We start from the raw sequence: 19466 nt of genomic DNA on the forward strand, positions 1-19466 counted from the left end.
GGGAACTTCCTGGAAATTTTGGGAAAAACGTTTTAAAAAAAAAAAAGAATGCTAGAAAATGTGAATGTTCTGAATGAGTGTTGGAATTTTTCAAATCGGTCGAGAAATTTTGAAGTAGTAATACTTTAGTTGAGAAATGGTATTGTGGAATTCCTGGAATCTCGGGAAAACTGGGAATTTTTCCAGTTCAAAAAACTATCTATTTTTTTTGTATTAAGAGGAATTTTTTGACAATGGAACGGTTGAAGTGGGTTGAAAATGTGGAAGGAGTAGTCGTCAGAATAAAGGGTTTAAAAAACGTGATTTCTGGGAGTTCCTGGAATTTTTTTGAACTTATGTGAATGCTCCAATGCTGAAGTTAAAATGAAATGCTGACAGAATGTAGTATGAATGTAAGAATAGTTTGAATGTTGGAATGGTTTCAATGTTGAAGAGTTTGAATTTCCAGGAAACCGGAACTTGGTTTGGAACTTGGTAAAGTGTTAGTTTGAAAGTCCAGGATGAGTGGAAGGTGTTTGAATGGATAAAAAAAAAAAAATGCGGGAATTGTGGAAGTTAAAAATTGGGAAATTCATTTTAAATGAGGAAAATATCCCTGAAAACTGGGTATTAATCCGGGAATTAAAAAAAAAAATGTTGAAAGGGAGGACACAATTTTGAACAGGCGGAATATTTGGTAGTTGGAATAGTTTGAATCGGATGAAAATTGTGGGAATTATAGAACTTTGAAAAATGTCCCATTCATGTCAATTGGAATTTCATGGAAATTTCAGAAAAAATGGGAATCTTTTTGGAAAATGTGTTGAAATGGTTAGTGTTGGATTTTTTAAAATCGGTCCAGAAATGTTGAAAGAGTAACCTTTTTAATTGGGGGATAGGATTAAGGAATTCCAGGAATTTTGGAAAAACCGGGAATGTTTTTTAACTTTGTTTTTGGTCCTGATTAAGATGTTGAAGTGGGTTGAAAAAATTGAATTCTGGGGATTCCTGGAATTTTCTTAACTTGAAAAAAATGATAGTTTGAATGTCCTGATTATGTTGAAGGTAGGATGGTTTGAATCAGTGGAAAAATGTGGAAATGGTGGAAGTTTGAAAAATGGCCAAATTATTTTAAATGGGAAAAATGTCCCGGAAAACCTGGAATTCTGGGAAATCTGGGAATTGGAAGTTGAAATGGTTTGAATCTGATTAAATAGGTGGAGTGTGCCAAAATGTGGAGGAGAAGAAAAAATTAATCAATGGATTAATTTTGGTGTAGAAAACTATATGTGTGAATGTTTTGGAGCATTTATACAAAATAATGAAATAAAAAATATATAATTGTATTTTCAATCATATTTGTTTCTGTATTTTAATGTACTGCTTTGATTTAAGGAAATACACTCGCCACATCACACTTCAAATATATATATATATATATATATATATATATATATATATATATATATATATATATATATATATATATATATTGGGATATATTGGGATCTGAGCCGTGGATGTCATTGTGGCTTGTGCAGCCCTTTGAGACACTCGTGATTTAGTGTTATATAAGTAAACATGGATGATGACATTACTAAAATGACTGTATATGTGACTAAAGGGCGTTTTTTTCATGCCTCTTCGGCTCTCATGATGTTTAAACATGTATTTGGAAGGTCGTCAACAGTTTTTTTTCTGATCAAGCTAAGAAAATATTTGATTTATAGTGAATAAAGTAGAGGTTGCCCTCTAGTGGGTTCTTCAGACAACCACCACACTGCCAGGAGAGCCCGGAATTCAGGGTATAATACTGTTTTATTTTCATAAATATCAAAAGGCTTCTGCTTTCCCGCACAATATCTCTTCCTCCTGCTTCCGCTCATCAGCACCTCCAACTCCCACCCCGTGTCTCGTCCTGGCTGCTGCTAATGAAGGCAACAGGTGATTAGATAAAAAGGTTCACCTGGGCCATCCACTCACCTGTCGCTGTCTTCGAAGCCGGTCCTTGCACACTGCGGCAGCCCTGCAGGCCACGCCCCCCTCCATGAATAATTACTTTTTTCCGCAGAAGTGTAATTTTGTCCAGACTTGATTAACAATGATAAACTGCACTTAATTTTAATTGTTTTAATGTTGTTTTTGTTTACAAAACGCTTTGAATCATCATCAAATCTAATATCTGTCAGAGCCTAAAGTTACTGAGGTAAAGTTCACACGTTCGATTCCCTCTCACCCCTTCCCGACATTTTGTTTTACATAAATAGTATTTGATTCCGAGTGTGGTTCACACCTGTGGACGACAACAATGTGCGACGCCCCCTTCAGATCCTCACAAAGGTGCACCGACACTCATGTTTTGTGAGGCGGACCATCGTTAGGAAGGGGAAACAAACACGTCTCTCCTCCAGCTGGGCACCATCTCTTCAGGCCCCGGTCACACAGAGAGGACCCCGGCCGGGCTCCTGCCTGATGACTTGTCACAAAAATGGACGTCACGTTGTTTTGGGTTATTGAGCCTCAAACTGAGATGGCACTGAGGCGGAGGTGACACTTCTACTGCTGTTCATCCTCTAGAATAGTTCAAGTTGTATTATATATGTATATACGTGTGTGTATGTATGTTTATATGTATATTAGGGCTGTCAATCTTTGGGCTGTTTGATTCCATTACAGCAAATCCGTTGTGGTGAAGAAGGAGCTGAGCCGGAAGGCAAAGCTCTCAATTTACTGGTCGATCTACGTTCCCATCCTCACCTATGGTCATGAGCTTTGGGTCATGACCGAAAGGATAAGATCACGGGTACAAGCGGCCCAAATGAGTTTCCTCCGCCGTGTGGCGGGTCTCTCCCTTAGAGATAGGGTGAGAAGCTCTGCCATCCGGGAGGAACTCAAAGTAAAGCCGCTGCTCCTCCACATCGAGAGGAGCCAGATGAGGTGGTTTGGGCATCTGGTCAGGATGCCACCCGAACGCCTCCCTAGGGAGGTGTTTAGGGCACGTCCAACCGGTAGGAGGCCACGGGGAAGACCCAGGACACGTTGGGAAGACTATGTCTCCCGGCTGGCCTGGGAACGCCTCGGGATCCCCCGGGAAGAGCTAGACGAAGTGGCTGGGGAGAGGGAAGTCTGGGTTTCCCTGCTTAGGCTGTTGCCCCCGCGACCCGACCTCGGATAAGCGGAAGATGATGGATGGATGGATGGATGGATTCCATTACATTCTTACGGGTAATAATCCAATTCAAAATCAATTATTGATACAAAATATATATTATTTAGTAACATTGGGTGGCAGTTCCACGATTAACCACATTCCTCTGTAAAATAAACAGCTCTGAAACGTTTCTATATCACTCGTTTTGTTTAATAAAATCCTACTCACAGATTGAATAAAGTCAAATACAAATAATGCAACCAGAGACGTATTCCAAACGTTTTTTTTCTCAAGTAAATCTGTACAGCAGACACTGATCATCCACATCAACAATATGATTTGGCTGAGTAGCTGGACAGGATGGATTAAAAAAATATACATATATATATAAATTTGTTTTTTTAATCGATTAGGAAACGTTACAAATATGAATCCATCCATCCATCCATCTTCTTCCGCTTATACGAGGTCATGGCGCGGGGGCAGCAGCCTAAGCAGGGAAGCCCAGACTTTCCTCTCTCCAGCCACTTCGTCCAGCTCCTCCCGGTGATCCCGAGGCGTTCCCAGGCCAGCCGGGAGAGATAGTCTTCCCAAGATGTCCTGGGTCTTCCCTGTGGTCTCCTACCGGCTGGACGTACCCTAAATCAATCAATCAATCAATGTTTACTTATATAGCCCTAAATCACTAGTGTCTCAAAGGGCTGCACAAGCCACTACGACATCCTCGGTAGGCCCACATAAGGGCAAGGAAAACTCACACCCAGTGGGACGTCGGTGACAATGATGACTATGAGAACCTTGGAGAGGAGGAAAGCAATGGATGTCGAGCGGATCTAACATGATACTGTGAAAGTTCAATCCATAATGGATCCAACACAGTCGCGAGAGTCCAGTCCAAAGCGGATCCAACACAGCAGCGAGGCGTTCGGGTGGCATCCTGACCAGATGCCCGAAATAAGAATCACGTTTCAATTGATTTTTTTTAACACCTCTAATGTAAAAATGTGTATATGTGTATATGTACATGTATGTATATGTAAACAGGTGTATTTATACTTATGTGTATAGGTACATATGTACATCTGTATATGTAAATATGTAAATAAGTGTATTATTATATATTTGTATATATATATATATATATATGTACAAAAGTGCATGTATATATGTAAATGTGTGTAATGTGTACATGTACAAATGTGTATAGGTACATTTTTAAATGTGTAAATGTAAACAGGTGTATTTGTACACATTTGTATATGTGTATAGGTAAATATGTATGTGTATATATGTACTATATATATATATATATATATATATATACACACACACATATATATATATATATATATATATATAGGTAAATATGTATAAATGTGTATATGTAGAAAAGTGCATGTATATATGTAAATAGGACCCAGTGGGGATTGAACCCAACTGTGAGGATATCAGCAATGTGAACCAATAGACTAGATGGCAGCCATGTGACTCACTATACTACCTGGACTACACTTGAGACTGCTTTGCTAGTTTATCATGGGGGGCTTGTGAATAACTTATCGAGTGGGGATCGATGGAATCAAACAGAACTTAACCGTGCAAAAAATGTGATATGTGAACCAGGTGCATGTCTTTGGAGGTGGGAGGAAGCCGGAGTACCCGGAGGGAACCCACGCAGTCACGGGGAGAACATGCAAACTCCACACAGAAAGATCCCGAGCCCGGGATTGAACTCAGGACTACTCAGGACCTTCGTTTTAGGGAGGCACATCCACTAACCCCTCTACCACTGTGCTGCCCGCTGCCTGACCAAAGCTCAGAAAATCTGCAGAGACTCCTCCCATCCTCACCAAGGACTGTTTTCACTGCTGGACTCTAGAAGGATGTCCTGCAGCCTCCAAAGCAGAACCTCCAGGTTCTGTAACAGCTTCTTCCCTCAGGCAGTAAGACTCTTGAACGCATCATAATAATAACCCCTTCCCCAAAAACGGATTAACTGGCTGGAATACAAAGACAATATAAAATACATCCATATTTTATATATATGTATATATATATATATATATATATATATATATATATATATATATATATATATATAGAATTTATATATATTTGTTTAATTATATATGCACTTATTGTTTTTTTTTACGTTGGAAAGACTGTCTCCCGGCTGGCCTGGGAACGCCTCGGGATCCCCCGGGAAGAGCTAGACGAAGTGGCTGGAGAGAGGGAAGTCTGGGCTTCCCTGCTTAGGCTGCTGCCCCCGCGACCCGACCTCGGATAAGCGGAAGATGATGGATGGATGGATGGATGTTTTTTTTTATCCTGCATTACCATGAGCTAATGTAACAAAATTTCGTTCTTATCTGTGCTGTAAAGTTCAAATTTGAATGACAATAAAAAGGAAGTCTAAGTCTAGGCTGTTTCTGTAGAAAACTCTTGTGGATGTACTACCAGTCTGTGGTTGCCAGTGTTCTGTTCTACAATCCCTGTTTCCATATGAGTTGGGAAATTGTGTTAGATGTAAATATAAACAGAATACAATGATTTGCAAATCCTTTTCAAGCCATATTCAGTTGAATATGCTACAAAGACAACATATTTCATGTTCGAACTCATAAACTTTGTTTTTTTTTGCAAATATTAATTAAATTAGAAATTCATGGTTGCAACAAGTGCCAAAGTAGTTGGGAAAGGGCATGTTCACCACTGTGTTACATCACCTTTTCTTTTAACAACACTCAATAAACGTTTGGGAACTGAGGAAACTAATTGTTGAAGCTTTGAAAGTGGATTTGTTTCCCATTCTTGATTTATGTAGAGCTTCAGTCGTTCAACAGTCCGGGGTCTCCGCTGTCCTATTTTACGCTTCATACTGCGCCACACATTTTCCATGGGAGACAGGTCTGGACTGCAGGCGGGCCAGGAAAGTACCCGCAAATTTGACCGACAATAAAAAGGAAGTCTAATTTGATACACTGAAATGTGAGGAGTTATAACTTTTTTCTGATGCTGCCTTGCTCAACGGGCTTCACGTGTACCCAATTATTATGTTGTTGTGGCTCATGTCTCATTGTTGCAAACAAGACGTGCGACGTATTCAGAATGTTGACTAATCCCACTGAAGAGCATTTGTTATCACAGTCCAATCCAACTAAGTACATCAGCGAGATAAGACAATACGCCAGCCCACCACTGGGTGTCGCCAAAGAGCAGTAGAAGGAAGTGATGGCGGGGCTCAGCGATGCAACTCAGAGCTTTAGCTTTTTTTTTTTTTTTTTTCAGAATCCCACTATCTCTTCAGATGTGCGGCGAGGCGTCCCAGTCGCTGCAGCTCGGATCCGAAATGTACGCCAGGAAAACTCACTCGCCGGATGTCTCTCTCAGTTCCGGAGAGCCGCCCGCGTCCGTGAACGCATCACAACTTCAGCCGGCGCGCCGGAGAAAGTGAAGCCGGCGCCAGTCGCTGGCTGCCGGGCTTGGGGTGGTGTTGCTTGGCGGTGGTGGTGGTGGTGGTGGAGATTAGAGGCGAGGAGATCCCCCCTTTTTTTTGGAAGGAAGATTACAGGCTTGGGCACATGTGAAGGACACAACAGAATTAGGAATTAGGTCATGCGCGACCTACCTGCCGTCTTTATTCTACTGAACATTTGTGCCACGATGACCTTTGGCGCACTTGGAATAAAGCGGACGCACCTGTGAGGTAAGAAGATCATTATTTACCTGGACGTGCAGGATCTGCTCATGCATGCATTCGAGATGGATGCCGATGCAAGTTCTGTGGGGGGAGAATTACAAACCCTGTTTCCATATGAGTTGGGAAATTGTGTTAGATGTAAATATAAACAGAATACAATGATTTGCAAATCCTTTTCAAGCCATATTCAGTTGAATATGCTACAAAGACAACATATTTGATGTTCAAACTCATAAACTTTATCCTTTTCTGCTAATAGTAATTAACATAGAATTTCATGGCTGCAACACGTGCCAAAGTAGTTGGGAAAGGGCATGTTCACCACTGTGTTACATCACCTTTTCTTTGAACAACACTCAAAAAACGTTTGGGAACTGAGAAAACTAATTGTTGAAGCTTTGAAAGTGGAATTCTTTCCCATTCTTGTTTTATGTAGAGCTTCAGTCGTTCAACAATCAAATCAACAGGGTTTCCTCTGTCGTATTTTATGCTTCATAAAGCACCACACATTTTCCATGGGAGACAGGTCTGGACTGCAGGCGGGCCAGGAAAGTACCCACACTCTTTTATTACAAAACCACGCTGTTGTAACACGTGGCTTGGCATTGTCTTGCTGAAATAAGCAGGGGCAACGTTGCTTGGTTGACAACATATGTTGCCCCAAAACCTGTATGTACCTTTCAGCATTAATGGTGCCTTCACAGATGTGTAAGTTACCCATGCCTTGGGCACTAATGCACCCCCATACCATCACACATGCTGGCTTTTACACTTTGCGCCTATAACAATCCGGATGGTTATTTTCCTCTTTGTTCCGGAGGACTCCACGTCCACGGTTTCCAAATATAATTTGAAATGTGGACTCCTCAGACCATAGAACACTTTTCCACTTTGCATCAGCCCATCTTAGATGATGTAGATGGTAAATGGGTTGTACTTGCATAGTGCTTTTCTACCCCTTTTTAAGGAGCCCAAAGCGCTTTGACAGTATTTCGACATTCACCCATTCACTCACTGACGGGCCCAGCGAAGACGGCGGCGTTCCTTGGCGTTGTTGATAAATGGGTTTGGCTTTGCATGGTAGACTTTTAACTTGCACTTACAGATGTAGCAAACAACTGTAGTTACTGACAGTGGTTTTATGAAGTGTTCCTGAGCCCATGTGGTGATATCTTTTACACAGCGATATCGTTTTTTTGATGCAGTACCGCCTGAGGGATCAAAGGTCTGTAATATCATGGCTTACGTGCAGTGATTTCTCCAGATTCTCTGAACCTTTTGATGATTTTACGGACCATAGATAGTAAAATCCCTAAATTCCTTGCAATATCTTGTTGAGAAATGTTGTTGTAAAACTGTTTGACAATTTGCTTACAAAGGGGTGTACCTCGGCCCATCCTTGTTTGTGAATTACTTAGCATTTCATGGAAGCTGTTTTTATAGCCAATCATGGCACCCACCTGTTCCCAATTAGCCTGCACACCTGTGGGATGTTCCACATAAGTGTTTGATGAGCATTCCTCAACTTTATCAGTATTTATTGCCACCTTTCCCAACTTCTTTGTCACGTGTTGCTGGCATCAAATTCTAAAGTTAATGATTATTTGCAAAAAAATATTTTTTTATGAGTTTGAACATCAAATATGTTGTCTTTGTAGCATATTCAACTGAATATGGCTTGAAAAGGATTTGCAAATCATTGTATTCTGTTTATATTTACATCTAACACAATTTCCCAACTCATATGGAAACGGGGTTTGTAAAAAAAGCAAAAACAATACAGATTTTTTTGGGGGTGGGCTATATAATGTTGCAGGGTTATTACGTGTTTTCATCGTGTTTCGGGAGGCAACAACTGCCAAGAGCGCCGGAAGGCTGCTGGCGACGTGCAAGGGAGAGATGTGCCGAATTTCAAGAAAATCAATACTTGAGATGGTGCGTTCAAGTGTGTGCTGACATGGTTAAAGGAGTGTTAAGAAGATGTCTTGCAGAGATGCAACAGTCACCGTTGTAGACCGTCTGATGTTGGTGGGTTTTATTTCGATATGTCACGATTTAGACGATGAGCAAGCATGAATGCAACATTTATAAGATGGTTGGCGGCTTGTTTTTAGAAACATGTAAAAATAGTTTGGAGTAGAAGTGCATATTGTACTGACTCTGGATCGGAGTGCACACAAAGTTCATTTTATCCTGGTTTTAGCGTGAACTGGACCAACCCGGACACCTGACCACTTTTCACGTGGCTGATTTTGAGTAGCTCGGCAAAATATTTGCTTCAGCTCATATTTGTTTAACTGTTCCCTTGACACAGGTGAGCTGTCTGTGATTGGATAGGATAGAATAGGATAGGTCAGGGGTCGGGATCCTTTTTGTCTGAGAGAGCCAAGAAGCCAAATATTTCAAAATGTATTTCCCTAAGAGCCATATAATATTTTTTTTAACACTGAACACAACTAAACGCGTGCATTTTTAAGTAAGACCAACATTTCCAGAGTATAAAAGGTCTCTTATTCTTTGTATTAGTATTGTTATTCTGAAGTTAACTGTGGAGGGGCCGTGGCCTGCGGGCCTGCAGCAAAGAGGGATGTTGCCAGGACCGGCATCGAAATCAGCGACAGGTGCGTAGAAGGCCCACCTGGGCCTTTTTATCCAATCACCTGTCGCTCTGTTGTAAGCAGCAGCCACGAGGAGAGACAGGGTTGGGGCTGGAGCCAGAGTGCGAGTGAGGACGAAAGAGAAAAAGACAATTGCAGGAAAGCAACTGAGAGACTAATCAAAAAACAGCAACAATATTTTAACCCTAAAACAGGCTCTCATGCCGGTGGTTGGTGGTCTGAAGAACCCCAAGGAGGGCAAGCCACACACTAACCGATAATAAATAAATGACTTCTTACCATTAACGCAACTTCTTGAACATAAAAATGCATGAGAATGTTTTATATTTTGAACATTATTTTTCACACTGTGATTACAAGTGGAATTATTCATTACTTATCGTGTTAAGCAATGTCAGCTCAGATTTATCCGAGAGCCAGATGCAGTCATCAAAAGAGCCACATCTGGCTCTAGAGCCATAGGTTCCCTACCCCTAGGATAGGTCTTTATTGTCATTGCACAAGTACAACGAAACGTCGTTTTCACCACAAACCCGTTCAAGATTAGACAAACAGTGTACAGGGTTACAGAACAGCAACGCTGATGGGTCGCCACAAGGCGCCCCCGTAAAAGATGGGGGAAAAAGGTAAAACGCTGGGGAAGGATGAGTAAAAAGGGGCCCAGTCTGGAGTGGGAAAATAAAAAACCTCAATAGCAAAGTACATATACATATTACAACGTACAACTCGAGATATCTAGCTACAGAGGGAAGGGAGTGCGGGGTCATGGTGGTCGGCTGCAGCTATCAGTTGCCGACCATCCTTTCATCACCCCTATGGGATTTGTGGACCCGGACATCTTATATGGTGTCCATCCATCTATCCATCCATCCATTTCCTACCGCTTCTTCCCTTTGGGGTCGCGGGGGGCGCTGGTGCCTATCTCAGCTACAATCGGGTGAAAGGCGGGGTACACCCTGGACAAGTCGCCACCTCATCAGAGGGCCAACACAGATAGACAGACAACATTCACACACTAGGGACCATTTAGTGTTGCCAATCAACCTATCCCCAGGTGCATGTCTTTGGAGGTGGGAGGGGCCTATCCCCAGGTGCATGTCTTTGGAGGTGGGAGGGGCCTATCCCCAGGTGCATGTCTTTGGAGGTGGGAGGGGCCTATCCCCAGGTGCATGTCTTTGGAGGTGGGAGGGGCCTATCCCCAGGTGCATGTCTTTGGAGGTGGGAGGGGCCTATCCCCAGGTGCATGTCTTTGGAGGTGGGAGGAAGTCGGAGTACCCGAAGGGAACCCACGCATTCACGGGGAGAACATGCAAACTGCAAAAGAAACAGTGTACAGGAACGCTGATGGGTCGCCACCAGGCGCCCCGTAAAAGATGGGTAAAAAGGTAAAATGCTGAGGAAGGATGAGTAAGAAAATACAATCTAGACTGCTTGACAGCTATGAATGACGATCTGTCGTTAAAGGGGAACATTATCAGCAGACCTATGTAAGCGTCAATATATACCTTGATGGTGCAGAAAAAAGAACATATCAATCAATCAATCAATGTTTATTTATATAGCCCTAAATCACAAGTGTCTCAAAGGGCTGCACAAACCACACCGACATCCTCGGTAGATCCCACATAAGGGCAAGGAAAAACTCACACCCAATGGGACGTCGGTGACAGTGAAAATGATGACTATGAGAAACCTTGGAGAGTACCGCATATGTGGGCAACCCCCCCACCCCTCCAAGGGGACCGAAAGCAATGGATGTCGAGCGGCTCTAACATGATACTGTACATTCATGTACATTCATGTACGTTTTGAGCATTATTCAAAAATAGGGATGTTTATTTTTTTATTAATCAGTCCAACAAAATAATACACAATAATACCACAATAACGCAATTCCAATTTCAAAACCAAACCCGACCCAGCAACATTAAGAATAGCAATCAGCAGAGGAATTGAGAGGACACACAAACATGAAACAAAACAATCCAAAAGGAGTCAAACAAAAATGAATGATATTAACAACAGTATCAATATTAATAACAATTCCAGCATAGCAGTGATTATAAATCCCTCATTTACATTAGCATCACAGCCATATACAAAATGTATTCAAAACATTTGAAACATTATCAATAGTGTCACAGTGGCTTACACCTAATAGGGATGTTCCAAACATGGTTTTAAGCTGCCATCTCCGATACTGATCCATGAGTGAGATCGGCCGATACCAATACATGTAATACCTGTAAATGTATCAGTTTATTTATGGTGAGTGCTATTGTCAGTTCAAAAATATCAACACTATATTTTAACTAGTTCCTTATTCTTTTGTATACAAACAATTGATAATTCAATCAATCAATCAATGTTTATTTATATAGCCCCAAATCACAAATGTCTCAAAGGACTGCACAAATCATTACGACTACAACATCCTCGGAAGAACCCACAAAAGGGCAAGGAAAACTCACACCCAGTGGGCAGGGAGAATTCACATCCAGTGGGACGCCAGCGACAATGCTGACTATGAGAAACCTTGGAGAGGACCTCAGATGTGGGCAACCCCCCCCCTCTAGGGGACCGAAAGCAATGGATGTCGAGCGGGTCTAACATGATACTGTGAAAGTTCAATCCATAGTGGCTCCAAGACAGCAGTGAGAGTCCCGTCCACAGGAAACCATCTCAAGCGGATCAGCAGCGTAGAGATGTCCCCAACCGATACAGGCGAGCGGTCCATCCTGGGTCCCGACGAGCGGTCCATCCTGGGTCTCGACTCTGGACAGTCAGTACTTCATCCATGGTCATCGGACCGGACCCCCTCCACAAGGGAGGGGGGGACATAGGAGAAAGAAAAGAAGCGGCAGATCAACTGGTCTAAAAAGGAGGTCTATTTAAAGGCTAGAGTATACAGATGAGTTTTAAGATGAGACTTAAATGCTTCTACTGAGGTAGCATCTCGAACTGTTACCGGGAGGGCATTCCAGAGTACTGGAGCCCGAACGGAAAACGCTCTATAGCCCGCAGATTAAAAACTGCCTTCTACTATTCATTTAAAGTTATTTTTAAATTTGAAACTTTTTCTTTGGGTTTTAGCCAAAATGTTGCATAGTATATGTTTTACAGACCATCTTCTGCCTTCCAGCATGCGCCGTTCTTATTTGAGATTTTAGATGCAAGACAATATCATCGAATCTGATATTAGACCAAAGTCAGTATCAGATCAGAACACCCCTAATTGATGCTACAAATTAATGGATCATTCAACCCTATCCTTATGTGTCGTATACTGACTGTGACAATGTTTAAACATCAACAGTTGAAGTTCTATTATCCTCTTTCTCGACAAGGGATGTCCAAATTGTTGGACTTCGGGGCCGCATTGGGCTAAAAAAAATTTGGTCTACGGCCTTAAGATGACTGCATGTAAAGTAACAATATATTTATACACACACATATGTACATGTTGCTTTTATATATATATATATATATATATATATATATATATTAGAGCTGGCGATATATCGATATACGCGATATAACGCGGGTTTGTCTCTGTGAGATATAGAAAATTACTTTATCGTAATATTCGAGTACACGTTCTCACGCAGTTGCTTTTAGCTGCTGGCATTACACTACAGGCTCTTCTCACTCCTTCTTGTGTCTCCTTCTCACAGACAAGCAGGCGCACATTCTTACACACGTCACATACTGTCACCTCATACCTCACATACGTATACGCCCTCGCCCAGCAGAGAGGTAGCAGCCTGGCTAACGTTAGTTGTGATGCTAGCGCAGTGTTGCGGGGGTAACACGAGAGAAAGAACGTGCGAATCTGGTAACAAATGACGGAAGAATTATTACCCAAGAAAAACAGCAGGGGGTCCATCGTCTGGCGGTGGTTCGGCTTCAAGCGGGAATATGTCAAATAGACAACTTTAATTTGTCAAGTGTGGGGCACAAGCGTTGCTACCAAAAGTAGCATTACTGCTAATATGTAGCATCTTTTGAAAAGTCACATGCTAATAACTTTAATAAATACAGTTTTGGGAAATTGACTTTGTTGCGATTTCCTTCTCTGCATGAGAGTTTAAAAGCAGCATATATTAATGTAGTATGAACAAGAATGTTTTAATTTAGACACATAGAATCATCATACTGCTGTGATTATATGTATCAAGTGTTCATTCAAGGCTAAGGCAAAACACCGAGATATATATCGTATATCCCGATATGGCCTAAAAATATTGCGATATTAAAAAAAGGCCATATCGCCCAGCTCTAATATATATATATATATATATATATATATATATATATATATATATATATACATATATACATACATACATAAACATATATTTTTTTAACCGATTTCCAAACTCTAAATGGGTGAATTTTGGCGAATTAAACGCCTTTCTGTCTATCGCTCATGTGGTGATGACGTCAGAACGTGACGTCACCGAGGTAACACAGCCGCCATTTTCATTTTCAACACATTGCAAACATTGGGTCTCAGCTCTGTTATTTTCCGTTTTTTCGACTATTTTTTGGAACCTTGGAGACATCATGCCTCGTGGGTGTGTTGTCGGAGGGTGTAACAACACTAACAGGGAGGGATTCAAGTTGCACCACTGGCCCCAAGATGCCAAAGTGTCTGCCGCCAGACCCCCATTGAATGTGCCAGAGTGTCTCCACATTTGACCGGCGATGCTAAGACAGACATGGCACAGAGATGTATGGATAACCTGCAGATGCATTTGCAAAGATAAAGTCAACAAAATCACAAAGGGGAGTTTTGTTGATGTTGACTGCCAGCTAATCGATGCTAACATGCTATGCTAATCGACGCTAACATGCTATTTACCGGCGGTGCTAAAGCAGACATGACACAGAGATGTATGGATAACCTGCAGATGCATTTGCAACTATATTACGTTTTCTTCCACCCACATTTAATGCAAAACAAACACTTACCAATCAACGGATTTAAGTTGCTCCAGTGTCACGAGATGCGAAAGTCCTGATCGTTTGGTCCGCACATTTTACCGGCGATGCTAACGCAGCTATCCGGCCATGCTATGGCTATGAATAGCTTCAATAACTATTCGCTCAATAGCTTCAGTTTCTTCTTCAATATTTTCATACTCCAACCATCTGTTTCAATACATGCGTAATCTGTTGAATCGCTTAAGTCGCTGAAATCCGAGTCTGAATCCGAGCTAATGTCGCTATATCTTGCTGTGGTATTCCCATTGTTTGTTTACATTGGCAGCACTGTGTGACGTCACAGGGAAATGGATAGTCGCATCGCAAATAGCGAAAATCAAGCACTTTAAAGCTTTTTTTAGGGCTATTCGGGGACCGGTACAATTTGAAAAAAATTCAAAAAATACAACAAGCCACTGGGAACTGATTTTTATTGTTTTTAACCCTTTTGAAATTTTGATAATGTTCCCCTTTAAGACCAGGTCTCATGATAGGGTGGGTGAACCCGGGCATTAGCCCAGGTAAGCTCGTACATTAAGTTGGACCTGAAAGTCCTGTTTCAGCAGAGATCTGCGTTGTAAATAGAGTTCAAGTTAAATGTTGCCAATACCGTACTTTCCGGGCTATGGATCGCACCCGCTATATTTTAGAAGAAGTGAATATGTTTACATATACACTTGTTGTTGTTGTTGTTTATTTACTGATCTTTTTTGTAACACTGTCAGTAAATGAAGTGTACTTTTGTAATTATTTCCCCATATTTCTACACAGTAACTCAGATATGTAACACTAGTGAGCAGTAGAGAATATAAAGTGATTTTTGGTCTAGAACATATTTGGCTTTATTCGTTATTGACGTGTTTCTTGCTACTTTATGTTGTATATTTTTTACATGAGATTTCCAGTTCAATTTATCATCAATCATTATACCTAGAAATGTGGTTTCATTTACTCTTTCAATTTCTATTCCGTCTATTTGTGTTTGTGTTTGACTTTCTCTTCTACTGTTACTAAATAGGATTATTTTAGTTTTACTGAGATTCAATGATAGTCTGTTTTTGTCAAACCATTTTTTTCACATCTTGATTGTGTTCTGTTATTGCTTTTAACAGATCTTTTTTTATTTCTTTTATTTCTTCTTTCAATTCATGGAGTAATTTTAGTATCACCCCTTCTTTATTCCCATCTTGTCCTGTGTCCAGTCTCAAATCTTGGTCCCAGTTGTGTCCTGTGTCCAGTCTCAAATCTGTGTCCCAGTTGTGTCCTGTGTCCAGTCTCAAATCTTGGCCCCAGTTGTGTCCTGTGTCCAGTCTCAAATCTTGGTCCCAGTTGTGTCCTGACTCAACACGGGGAACCTTACCTGGCCCGGACACGGAAAGCATTGACAGATTGATGGCTCTTTCTCGTTTCCAGTCACAAATCTTGGTCCCAGTTGTGTCCTGTGTCCAGTCTCAAATCTTGGTCCCAGTTGTGTCCTGTGTCCAGTCTCAAATCTGTGTCCCAGTTGTGTCCTGTGTCCAGTCTCAAATCTTGGTCCCAGTTGTGTCCTGTGTCCAGTCTCAAATCTTGGTCCCAGTTGTGTCCTGTGTCCAGTCTCAAATCTTGGTCCCAGTTGTGTCCTGTGTCCAGTCTCAAATCTCGGTCCCAGTTGTGTCCTGTGTCCAGTCTCAAATCTTGGTCCCAGTTGTGTCCTGTGTCCAGTCTCAAATCTTGGTCCCAGTTGTGTCCTGTGTCCAGTCTCAAATCTCGGTCCCAGTTGTGTCCTGTGTCCAGTCTCAAATCTCGGTCCCAGTTGTGTCCTGTGTCCAGTCTCAAATCTCGGTCCCAGTTGTGTCCTGTGTCCAGTCTCAAATCTGTGTCCCAGTTGTGTCCTGTGTCCAGTCTCAAATCTTGGCCCCAGTTGTGTCCTGTGTCCAGTCTCAAATCTTGGTCCCAGTTGTGTCCTGACTCAACACGGGGAACCTTACCTGGCCCGGACACGGAAAGCATTGACAGATTGATGGCTCTTTCTCGTTTCCAGTCACAAATCTTGGTCCCAGTTGTGTCCTGTGTCCAGTCTCAAATCTTGGTCCCAGTTGTGTCCTGTGTCCAGTCTCAAATCTGTGTCCCAGTTGTGTCCTGTGTCCAGTCTCAAATCTTGGTCCCAGTTGTGTCCTGTGTCCAGTCTCAAATCTTGGTCCCAGTTGTGTCCTGTGTCCAGTCTCAAATCTCGGTCCCAGTTGTGTCCTGTGTCCAGTCTCAAATCTCGGTCCCAGTTGTGTCCTGTGTCCAGTCTCAAATCTCGGTCCCAGTTGTGTCCTGTGTCCAGTCTCAAATCTCGGTCCCAGTTGTGTCCTGTGTCCAGTCTCAAATCTCGGTCCCAGTTGTGTCCTGTGTCCAGTCTCAAATCTTGGTCCCAGTTGTGTCCTGACTCAACACGGGGAACCTTACCTGGCCCGGACACGGAAAGCATTGACAGATTGATGGCTCTTTCTCGTTTCCAGTCTCAAATCTTGGTCCCAGTTGTGTCCTGTGTCCAGTCTCAAATCTCGGTCCCAGTTGAGTCCTGTGTCCAGTCTCAAATCTCGGTCCCAGTTGTGTCCTGTGTCCAGTCTCAAATCTTAGCCCCAGTTGCGTCCTGTGTCCAGTCTCAAATCTTGGTCCCAGTTGTGTCCTGACTCAACACGGGGAACCTTACCTGGCCCGGACACGGAAAGCATTGACAGATTGATGGCTCTTTCTCGTTTCCAGTCTCAAATCTTGGTCCCAGTTGTGTCCTGTGTCCAGTCTCAAATCTTGGTCCCAGTTGTGTCCTGTGTCCAGTCTCAAATCTCGGTCCCAGTTGTGTCCTGTGTCCAGTCTCAAATCTTGGTCCCAGTTGTGTCCTGTGTCCAGTCTCAAATCTCGGTCCCAGTTGTGTCCTGTGTCCAGTCTCAAATCTTGGTCCCAGTTGTGTCCTGTGTCCAGTCTCAAATCTTGGTCCCAGTTGTGTCCTGTGTCCAGTCTCAAATCTCGGTCCCAGTTGTGTCCTGTGTCCAGTCTCAAATCTCGGTCCCAGTTGTGTCCTGTGTCCAGTCTCAAATCTCGGTCCCAGTTGTGTCCTGTGTCCAGTCTCAAATCTCGGTCCCAGTTGTGTCCTGTGTCCAGTCTCAAATCTCGGTCCCAGTTGTGTCCTGTGTCCAGTCTCAAATCTGGGTCCCAGTTGTGTCCTGTGTCGGCTGACACCGAAGGTTTCGGGCTTTCAGTCTTCCCTTCAGCTTTAGGCATCGCGGCAGATCGATGACATCAGCGCCTCTTGTGTCTTAAACGGCAGTTACTTTAGCAACTTGCAGCACGTTTAACTTGTTTCTTCCAACAATGCGTACCTTGCGTTGTTCACGGATCAATTTGAAATGCTAGTCTGTCCACTTCTAACTCTCTGCAACGTTGGAAGCACTTTAAAACAGCTGTAAACTCGCCGTAGCTTTTGATTGCTAGGCAACCGCTTTGAACTTCGGTAAGGCGCCAATGGCTTGAGGCAAACGTCTCTTCCAACTTGCCTTATTTCAGCGTATCAGTGCCTCTCAACTGACCAAAATCAGGTCAAAGGTGCCGGAGGACTCTCCTGTGGCTGTGATCGCAAATCAGTGGTCAAAATATTCAGACTAAACATACATTGGTCATATTCAGGGTTCGGAGAGGCGGGGGACCGATACTTTCTACAGGCGGTATACCGTATTTCCTTGAACTGCCGCCGGGTATATAGTATGCGCCTGACTAGAATTACTGCCGGGTCAAACTCGTTTCGCAAAATATTATTTTTATTGCCGCATGTCTAGAATTTCCGCCGGGTCAAACTTGTTTCACCAAATAATTAGCATATGCCCAGGATTTCCGCCGGGTCAAACTCGTCACGTCACGAGTGACACTTCACCTGTCATCATTTTCAAAACGGAGGAGACTGATTTCAATCATTTGAAATCGCATAAAGGGAAGAAGATTAAGAGCTATTCAGTAGGATTTAAGGTCCAAGCTATTGAATATGCTAAAAAGAACAGTAAGCAGCTATGTTGTATTAATATACCGTAGCTGCGTGTGTCAAATATGAGTCATTAAATGACTCTTGCCTCCTGGTGGTAGAGGGCGCTAGTGATCCTTCTTGCGACTACTCGGCTGCAGAAGAAGTGACAACAAGCAGCAAGAGTGAGCAGCGATTGTTTATTTTTTCCTTTCGCTTGCACTTTTAACATGGAGGATTACATATCTAAAATAAAACAGTTTTCTAAATTGGACTTTCAATCGAAGCAGGAAGTAATAAAGGAAGATCTCCATCGAGACAGAGAGACTTTTAAAACTGAAGAAAGATAAGGAAGACTTCTATAAACGCTTTTGATCAGAAGGAGCTGCACATTGACTTCATTTATGACTTCATGATGGTATCCTTACATCACACTAAATTTACCGCATTCCTTTGGTAAACGCTAGAGTGAGAAGAGGTTTTAAATTAATTAGCGCCTCAGCGGCAATTCAAGGAAATACAGTAGTACAGAATGTGATTCATTAGTATTGCGGTACTATACAAATATTGGGGTTACTGTCATAATCAAAACTATTGTGAAACCGTTTAGTTTGGGATATGTCGTTTTATTATGGTGTTAGCATGTTAGCATCCAAGCCAGCGACAAGGCCGCTATAGCCAGACTGTGAGTTTCTCAAAGAGCGGTGATCCTTGCATTTCATTTCATTACCTCCCCTTCCAAGACTGGCGGCGTTAGCTACCTCTGCACGTCCTTGGCTGCGCTACCAGCTTAAAGACGCCGTGTCAAACACTGAAGACATCTATTAATCAGACAAGAAGCAAGGAATCATGCAGAGACAGAGTTCCATTTAGCTCATGAGGAGAACGCATGGAGCTGCACACTTAGTCACAGTCTCGCCCTACGCTCTGAGGTTCAGCTCCCGCGTCCCTCTATTTATTCAGGAGTTCCACAGTCAACATCACTGAGGCCGCCAGTAGGCACAGTACGTGACAGAATGTGCTGGGCGCCTTGTGATTTCGCCTTGTCCCCGCTTC

At 42.5% G+C, this 19466-nt stretch overlaps 1 protein-coding gene across 3 annotated transcripts in view; it reads left to right on the forward strand.

Annotated features, from left to right (window-relative positions):
* Nucleotides 1-6413: 6413 nt before the first annotated feature.
* Nucleotides 6414-19466, forward strand: part of pcdh15a (protocadherin-related 15a) — a 564893-nt gene continuing 551840 nt past the window's right edge. For 2 of the 3 annotated variants that reach the window (XM_061911785.1, XM_061911784.1), the window contains exon 1: nucleotides 6417-6836. The gene's annotated coding sequence lies outside the window, so the exon portion shown is untranslated. Of the gene's footprint in view, nucleotides 6837-19466 lie in introns of all 3 variants that reach the window. The other variant, XM_061911787.1, reaches the window with a different exon arrangement.

Source organism: Nerophis ophidion, linkage group LG09, assembly GCF_033978795.1.
Source record: "Nerophis ophidion isolate RoL-2023_Sa linkage group LG09, RoL_Noph_v1.0, whole genome shotgun sequence".
Taxonomy (NCBI): Eukaryota; Metazoa; Chordata; class Actinopteri; order Syngnathiformes; family Syngnathidae; genus Nerophis; species Nerophis ophidion.